The following is an 8,913-nucleotide window of genomic DNA, read 5'->3' as shown; positions in this document are numbered from 1 at the left end:
CACACCACACCCCCCCCCCCCCGGCGGCTGCTGCCCCTGCGCGCGCACCCTCCCTGAGTGCACAAAACCCCCCACCACCCCTCCCACCACAACCCCATCACCCCCCCTCACCCCATCACATCCCCCCACCACCCTCCACCACTACCCCCACAATATACACCCCCCACCACTTACACCATCACCCCCATCAATTACCCCATCATCACCCCCAACCCACCCTCCCCACCATACCCCATCACCCCCCATCATATTACCCCATCATCACCCCCATCATCATCCTCATCACCCCCATCATATACACCACATCACCCCCATCATTACCCCTCATCACCCCCATCATATTACCCCATCCTCACCCCCATCATATTACACCATCATCACCCCCATCATATTACCCCATCATCACCTCCCATCATATTACACCATCATCACCCCCAATCATATTACACCATCATCACCCCCATCATATTACACCATCATCACCCCCATCATATTCACCATCATCACCCCCATCATATTACACCATCATCACCTCCATCATATTACACCATCATCACCTCTATCATATTACACCATCATCACCCCCATCATATTACACCCATCACCCCCATCATATTACACCATCATCCCCCATCATATTACACCATCATCACCCCATCATATTACACCATCATCACCCCCATCATATTACACCATCATCACCCCCATCATATTACACCATCATCACCCCCATCATATTACACCATCATCACCCCCATCATATTACACCATCATCACCCCCATCATATTACACCATCATCACCCCCATCATATTACACCCATCATCACCCCCATCATATTACACCATCATCACCCCCATCATATTACACCATCATCACCCCCATCATATTACACCATCATCACCCCCATCATATTACACCATCATCACCCCCATCATATTACACCATCATCACCCCCATCATATTACACCATCATCATTCCCATCATATTACACCATCATCACCCCCATCATATTACACCATCATCACCCCCATCCTATTACACCATCATCACCTCCATCATATTACACCATCATCACCTCCATCATATTACACCATCATCACCCCCATCATATTACACCATCATCACCCCCATCATATTACACCCATCATCACCCCCATCATATTACACCATCATCACAATACTGAGCGCTCTGAGGAGCAAAGTCTGGAACTTCCGCAAGTCAGGACCCGTTGTCTGCTCTGTCTATCTCCAGTCTTCCAAAGACCGCTTCAGCCACCTGCCATGATAGTTTCAGAGGAACCAATGCAGGTGGACAGAGCTCGGCTGTGTTTCCAGGAAAGTTCCAGGTGACTTCAGGAAAACCTCTGTCTCTATTGTGCCACCCAACAAAGCTTCTTCACATCTGAACATTCCTGTCTTACTCAGCTCCAGGATGGGTAAACCATTTCCAGCCTCTGCCTTCCTGGATTCCGGTTCGGCAGGAAACTCGTGGATGCTGCCTTTGTCTCTCAGTACCGTCTTCCTGTGGTCTGTCTCGAGAAGCCGCTGTTCATCTCATCAGTCAGTGGGCAGATTCTCCAAGATCCGATCTGGTACCGCACTGAACCCCTATGCCTACAAGTGGGTGTCTTGCAGAAAGAGAGACTCTCCTTTTACGTACTATCCCGATGCACATCTTCAGTTCTTCTGGGCCTGCCAAGGTTGCAGCGCCACGCACCTGTGCTTGACTGGCAGACGGGTGAGGTTCTCCTCTGAGTGCCAGTCACGATGTCTGGAAATGTTGTGTCCCTTTTCCGCCATCTCGCTTCCGAAGTCCTCCAAGCCTCTGGTGGATATCCATATGTGGACTTTGCTGAGGTCTTTTCAGACAAGCAAGCTAAGACTCTGCAGCCACACCGACCCTTCGATTGTCCAATAGACTTGATGCCGGACGCATCTCCTCCAGGGGTCGAGCGTATCCCCTATCTGTTCCCGAAACCGCAGCCATGACGGCCTATGTGAAGAAGAACCTTCAGAAGGGCTTTTTACGCAAGTCCTCGTCCCCTGCCAGTGCAGGATTCTACTTCGTGGTCAAGAAGAATGGTTTTCTCTGTCTGTGCATCGATTACCGCAGTCTCAATAAGGTCACAGTGAAAAACTGCTACCCAATACCCCTGATCACGGAACTGTTTGATCATCTACGTGGCGCCAAGGTTTTCACCAAGTTGGACCTGCAAGGGGCATATACTTTATGTCACGGGTGCTCCCGCGATCCATGTCTCTTCAAGGTACCCTCGGCTTGTTCACTGCCAGGTCCAAGCACCTCATCAAGGTTTGTCCTGTTTCTGCTTTCCTCCTCAGGTGTCCCGTAACCAAGATGAATTGGAGGAGGCGCAAGAAGAGGCTGAAGAAGAAGAGAGGAGAGGCCCTAAGGGGGGGGGGTACTGTCACGGGTGCTCCCGTGATCCATGTCTTGGACCGCGGGTACACCTGTGCTCTGCTGCCTGCCAGTCCCTGTCACCCTGCCCTCACTCACATATCCGGGCTCCTGCTCCTAGGGTGCGCGCACGCTCTCTTCCCTGAACTTAAAGGGCCAGCATCCTCCCCATTGGCGCTGGTCATTTCCGGGTTTCCCTTATAACCCGGCGGCTTCCTTCACTCCTGGTCAGATCTTCAAGTCTTCCCACTGAAGTGAAAGCCTCCTGTGTGTATCCCAAGGTCCTGTTCCTGTGTGTATCCCGAGGTCCTGTTTCCTGAGCGTTCCCAGACGCCTCCGTGTCCCTGTGCGTTTCCAGACGCATCCTGTGGCCCGTGTCCGGTGGTCCATATCCTGTGGTCCGTGTCCGGTGGTCCGTGTCCGGTGGTCCGTATCCTGTGGTCCGTATCCAGTGGTCCATATCCTGTGGTCCATGTCCAGTGGTCCTTGTCCTGTGGTCCATATCCTGTGATCCGTCTCCGGTGGTCCGTAGCCTGTGGTCCATATCCTGTGATCCGTGTCCGGTGGTCCGTAGCCTGTGGTCCGTGTCCGGTGGTCCATATCCTGTGGTCCGAGTCCTGTGCTCCATTCCCGTACGACTGTGCTCCTGCTGTGCCGTCCAAGGTTCCAGCCCATTGATGACCTCCTGCCTTCTTTTGCTTCTGCCGTGCCTTCCAGGGTTCCAGCCCAGCGGTGTCTTCATTCCATTCCAGCATTTCCAGTGCTCCTCTGTGTTCCTGCTGTCATCTCAAGTGTGACTATTTTCTGCATCCATTGCCTTGTTATGCCCTTTGGTCAATGCACCGGCAGTGTTTCAGGAGTTTGTCAACGACATATCCAGGGACTTGCTTTATTCCTGTGTCTTGGTCTATCTAGACGATATCCTGGTGTTCTCCGCAGACATAGAGTTGATGTACGGCATGTTCTCAGGCGCTTAAGGGCCAACCGCTTGTATGCCAAGCTTGAGAAGTGCCAGTTCCATCAGAGGAGTCTCCAGTTGCTAGGCTATATTATCTCAGACAAGGAACTACAGATGGATCCTGCAAAGTTGTCTGCAGTACATCAGTGGCCGTGTTACTACCGGCAGTTTATCCCACGTTTCTTCTCTCTGGTATCTCTCATTGGGGCACTGACCAAGAAGTACGCCAATCCTAAGCTCTGGCCTCCATCGGCTGAAGAAGCCTTCTCTCGGCTAGTGCCTCCTCCTGCTCCTGAGGCTGATTCCACCAATGTCTTCGAGGTAAAGGAGGTCATGGATATGAAGACAGTTATAGGGAAGCAGTTCTTCCTTGTCGACTGGAAGGGGTTCGGGCCAGAAGAAAGATCCTGGGAGCCAGAAGATAACATCTTGGACCGTGGTCTTCTGCAAAAATTCCTCCAATCCAATAAGAGGGGGAGGCCGAAGGGGGGATGGGGTACTGTCACAGGTGCTCCTGCGACCCATCTCCCGTGTCGCAGGTGCACCGTGCCCCTCTCTGCCGCTCTGGTCCCCCGGCGATCCACTCACCTCACCACCCCGGCCTCCTAGGGCGCGCGCAGCAGATTAAAAAAAATTAAAGGGCCAGCACGCCGATAATTGGCATTGGCTGGCCAGCCATTCTAATTAAATTCGAGCCCCTTCATGTGTCCCCTGCCGGGTCTTTGTGCCTACACCTTAGAGAAAGCTCCCCATGCGATATTCCTGCGTTCCCTTGTTCCCACTCCTCTGCTCCAGTTCCCATCTGCCTGGAACTCCTGCTGCTGACCTCGGATTGGATTTTGACCTTGCATCTCTGCCGCCTGCCCTGACCCTGTGCCTGAACCTGACCATGAGACTGTCTCCTGCTAAGGTACCTCGACTGCCACAGTGGGCTAGTCACACCTGTGGAACGACCTGGTGGAAACCCGCTGCAGCAAGTCCAACCCGTTTTGCGGCAGGCTCTGGTAAAGACCAGGTACCACTTAGATTCTGGTCCCAGGGGTCGGCTAGTACCACCTCCAGCGGCGGTCCAGAGGATTCACTGATCCTGAAGCCAGAAACACCCATCATCATCATCATGATCCTAATTTTTTCCATCATCCCCCCTCTGATCACCTCCATCATATTACACCCATCATCACCTCCATCATATTACACCTATCATCACAATTCTGCCATGGTGTCAGTGATGTCTCCAGTAACACAGGTGTGGGGGCTGATGAGGACAGGGCTGTAGATCAATCTGTCATGATTAAGTAAGAATTGTCACGGGTGGTCCTGCGACCCACCCGTGCCTCTCACCTCCCGACAGCGCATCGCACACGCAACTTACAGGTCCCAGCTCCTGCACCGTCCTGAAAAGTCCCGACTGCTGCTGCTCCGTCCTGTCCGGTCCCAGCTGCTGATTCTCCGTCCTCCTCGACCATGTGCCTTCCCGACTCCTAGGGCGTGCGCGTCGGCTTCTGCACTAATTGGCGCTGGCCTTTCTAAGGTAAACTATATAACCCTGCCTCTTCCTGTGACCCTTGCCGGATCTTTGTGCCTATAGCCCTAGAGAAAGCTGTGTCTATGCCTTGTGCTGTTTCTGTGAATTCCTGTTGCGACCCTGATTCCGTTTCTGACTTCGGTCCTTTGCTGCCTGCCCTGACCTTTTGCTACATCTCCGATCCTGTGCTGCCCGTCCTGACCTCCTGCCTGTCCCCGACTACAAGATTGACTGCCGTTTCTGTACCTCGACCTTGGCTGCCACTGCGAACAAGTCACGCCTGTGGAACAACCTGGTGGTACCACGCCACAGCAAGTCCAACCCGCTTTGGGATGGGCTCTGGTGAAAACTGTGTGCCCAATTAGACTCCGGTCCCAGGAAATGGCTTGTGTCATCGTCCGCAGTGGTTCAGAGGATCCACAACCTCTAAGCCTGACAGTTAGATCCGGCCATGGATCCTGCCGAGGTTCTGCTTCCCACTCGGCCGACTGTGGCTACCATCGTGATCCAGCAATCCCGAGAGATTGCCGCTCAACGCGAACAGCTGGAACAGGTTACCGCCATGCAGAAGCAGCTGCTAGCCACCCAGCAATATCAGAAGACGCCAGGGAAACCTCTGCTTCTATTGTGCCAGTCCTGAGCACTTCCTGGGGTCTTGTCCTATCCGTCCCCAGCATCCGGGAAACGCCAGCACCTAGGGTTCTTGGGAGAAGCGCCCCTAGGTGTAAGCAAAGCTTCTCCACGCCTGATGATACCAGTGCTTCTCAGCATTGGCACTGGCACCCAGATGCAGGTCTCTGCTTTCTTGGACTCCGGTTCCGCAGGGAACTTCGTGAATGCCACTCTGGTCTCCCGGCATCACATCTCCGTGGTTCGCCTTGAGAAGCCATTGGTCATCTCCTCTGTCAGTGGCCAAATCCTTTCTGACCCGGTCCAGTACTGCACCAAGCCGTTGTCCTTGCAAGTCGGTGTGCTGCACAAGGAATGACAGTTTTTATGTGCTACCACGGAACATATCCTCAATTCTGTTGGGTCTACCATAGTTGCAGCTCCACGCACCCGTTCTTGACTGGAAGACAGGGGAGATCCTTTGGTGGGGACCTGATTGCCAGTCTCGCAGTGTGGAGATGCCTCTTCCAATGCCAGTCCTTGTTTCTTCTGTGGCTCCTGAGGTATTGGAGGGCCTTCCCGATTGCTATAAGGACCTATTTTTGCGTCTTCTCGAAGAAGCAAGTCGAGACCAGGCCTCCTCCTGTTTTCACTCCTGGTGACAAAGTCTGGCTGTCCCAGACAGAAGGACCAGCAAGCACTAGGACCGTCTTTTAAAAGTGTTTCAGCTTCGGGATAGGGAAGAATATCCTGCAAGAGCAACTTCTCTCAACCGTCCAAGAGCAGTTTGGTGATCAATAATGCCTTTTCCAGCATGATGGAGCACCTTGCCATAAAGCTCAGGGAACAAAACATAGAGATTTTGGGTCCATGGCCTGGAAACTCCCCAGATCTTAATCGAATTGAGAACTTGTGGTCAATCATCAAGAGACAAAAACCAACAAATTGTGACAAAATGCAGCATTGTTTGTGCAGGAATGGACGGCTATCAGTCAGGATTTGCTCCAGAAGGTGATTGAGAGCTGCCAGGGAGAATTGCAGAGGTCCTGAAGAAGGGGCAACACTGCAAATACTGACTCGCTGCAGTAACTCCTTCTCACTGACAATAAAAGCTTCTGTTCCCCATAATATGATTGCACTTGTATCTCTGTATGTGATAAACATCTGACAAACCAGAGGGACACATCATGTGACAATAGAAGATTTGTGTCATTCTCACAACTTATGGCCATGACTGTAAGTGCATTGTCCGTGTATAATGCGCTATGCGGGGAGTCACTAAGATTGTGTGCCTGATATCCTGCATGTGTTGCTTCCTCGCTCAGGTCCCTGGAGTTCAGCCTCTTCTTCCTGGTGGATGTAAGTGCATTGTCCGTATATAATGCGTTGTGCGGCAAGTCACTAAGTTCGTGCGCCCTATATCCTGCATGTGTCGCTGTCACGGGTGCTCCCGCGATATCTGTCTCCGATCACGGGCGCACCCGTGCCCCTCAGCGTCCCTCCAGAGCTCCGTCCGCTCACCTCCCCTGGCTCCAGCGATGTCCTCTCCTGCTCCCTAGGAGAGGGGGACGCGCGCGCGCCAGCGCGCTGGTAATTGGCGCTGGCCTGTTATAAGTTTCTGCCTCTTCCTGTGACCCTTGCCGGATCTTCAAGTATTCCCCATGAAGAGAAAGCTCTCCTGTTATTCCTGCGTTCCTGTTATTCCTGCGTTCCTGTTATTCCTGCGTTTCTGTGATTCCTGTGTGCCAGTCCGTTCCTGTGATCCTGCATTCCTGTGTGCAGAGGATTCATCACCTTTTGCTCGCTACATATTGAACTAATGTCATCTCAGTTGGTCAGCAAACGTTCCAAGGTGGCCTTCATCATCAGCCTCCTCACCGGGAAGGCCCTGGCCTGGGCTACTCCTCTGTGGGACAGGAACGATCCAGTTACGGCCACCCTTACCAACTTCCTGGAAGAGTTCCAGTCCGTGTTTGAGGAGCCAGCACGAGCCTCATCTGCGGAAACTGCACTACTGAACCTACGCCAAAGAAAATCCACCGTGGGTGAATACGCTGTCCAGTTCCGCACATTGGCGTCTGAACTCAGTTGGAACGAGGCAGCCTTATGTGCAACCTTTAAGAAAGGCCTGTCCTCACGGGTAAAGGATGCTTTGGCTGCCCGTGAGTTGCCGACTACTTTGAGTGGTCTTATCACCTTGGCCACCCGGATAGATGTGCGGTTCTTGGAACGAGCTGAAGAGTTGCGGCACGAGCGACCTCTAGTCTGGCTTCCACGACTGCCACAGTTGGCTCCGGTCTTTCAGAATTTGTTCCAGCCTCCGGTTGCACAGTCTACAGGGGAGCCCATGCAGGTTGACAGAACTCGACTTTCGCCTGCAGAACGATCAGACGTTTCCAAGAAAACCTTTGTCTGTACTGTGCTAGCCCCAAACATCACATCAGGGCTTGTCCAGTCCGTCCCCAATGTCCGGGAAATGCCAGCACCTAGGGCTTCTGGGAGAGGCGTCCCTAGGTGTGAATTCAGCTTCTCCACGCCTGACTGTTCCCGTGCTCCTCCGTGTCGGTACCGGTCCTCCCGTGCAAGTCCCAGCATTCCTGGACTCCGTGGGGAACTTTGTGGATGCCGCTCTGGTCTCCTGGCACCACATTAGGGTGGTTCCCCTCAGTTCTCCGCTAGTCATTTCCTCTGTAAGTGGACAGCTTCTTTCCGATCCGGTCCGTTACCTCGCGGTACCCATCCATCTTCAAGTTGGAGTCCTTCACCAAGAAAGTCTGGTCTTCTATGTCCTGCCTCGCTCCACATCAGCTATTCTTCTGGGTCTTCCTTGGCTTCAACTCCATGCTCCGGTCCTCAATTGGAAAACTGGTGAGAATCTGCGTTGGGGCCCGGAATGCCAATCTTGATGCATGGTGGCACTACTCCAGGTCCTGACCTCTTCTGCGTCTTCCACAAGCCTGAAGTCTTCCAGCTTGTTACCTGGATTTTGCTGATGTGTTCTCTAAGAAAAAAGCGGAGACCTTGCCACCACATCGTTCCTATGATTGTCCAGTGGATCTCCTTCCGGGTGCCACTCCTCCCAGAGGTCGGGTCTATCCGCTTTCCGTGCCCAAGACGGCTACCATGTCAGAATACATCAAGGAGAACCTGCAGAGAGGTTTCATACGCAAGTCCTCCTCTCTGGCTGGTGAAGGTTTCTTCTTTGTCACCAAGAAGGATGGCTCCTTACGTCCCTGTATCGACTATCGAGTGCTGAACAAGATCACGGCCTACGCGGTTCCAGGGTATTCTCCAAGTTGGATCTTCGGGGTGCTTATAATCTTATCCGGATACGCAAAGGTGACGAGTGGAAGACGGCATTTAATACTCGTGACGGGCATTTTGAATATCTAGTAATGCCTT

Source organism: Engystomops pustulosus, unplaced genomic scaffold (genome assembly GCF_040894005.1).
Source record: "Engystomops pustulosus unplaced genomic scaffold, aEngPut4.maternal MAT_SCAFFOLD_164, whole genome shotgun sequence".
NCBI classification, from domain to species: Eukaryota; Metazoa; Chordata; class Amphibia; order Anura; family Leptodactylidae; genus Engystomops; species Engystomops pustulosus.
This window is presented reverse-complemented; position numbering follows the sequence as displayed.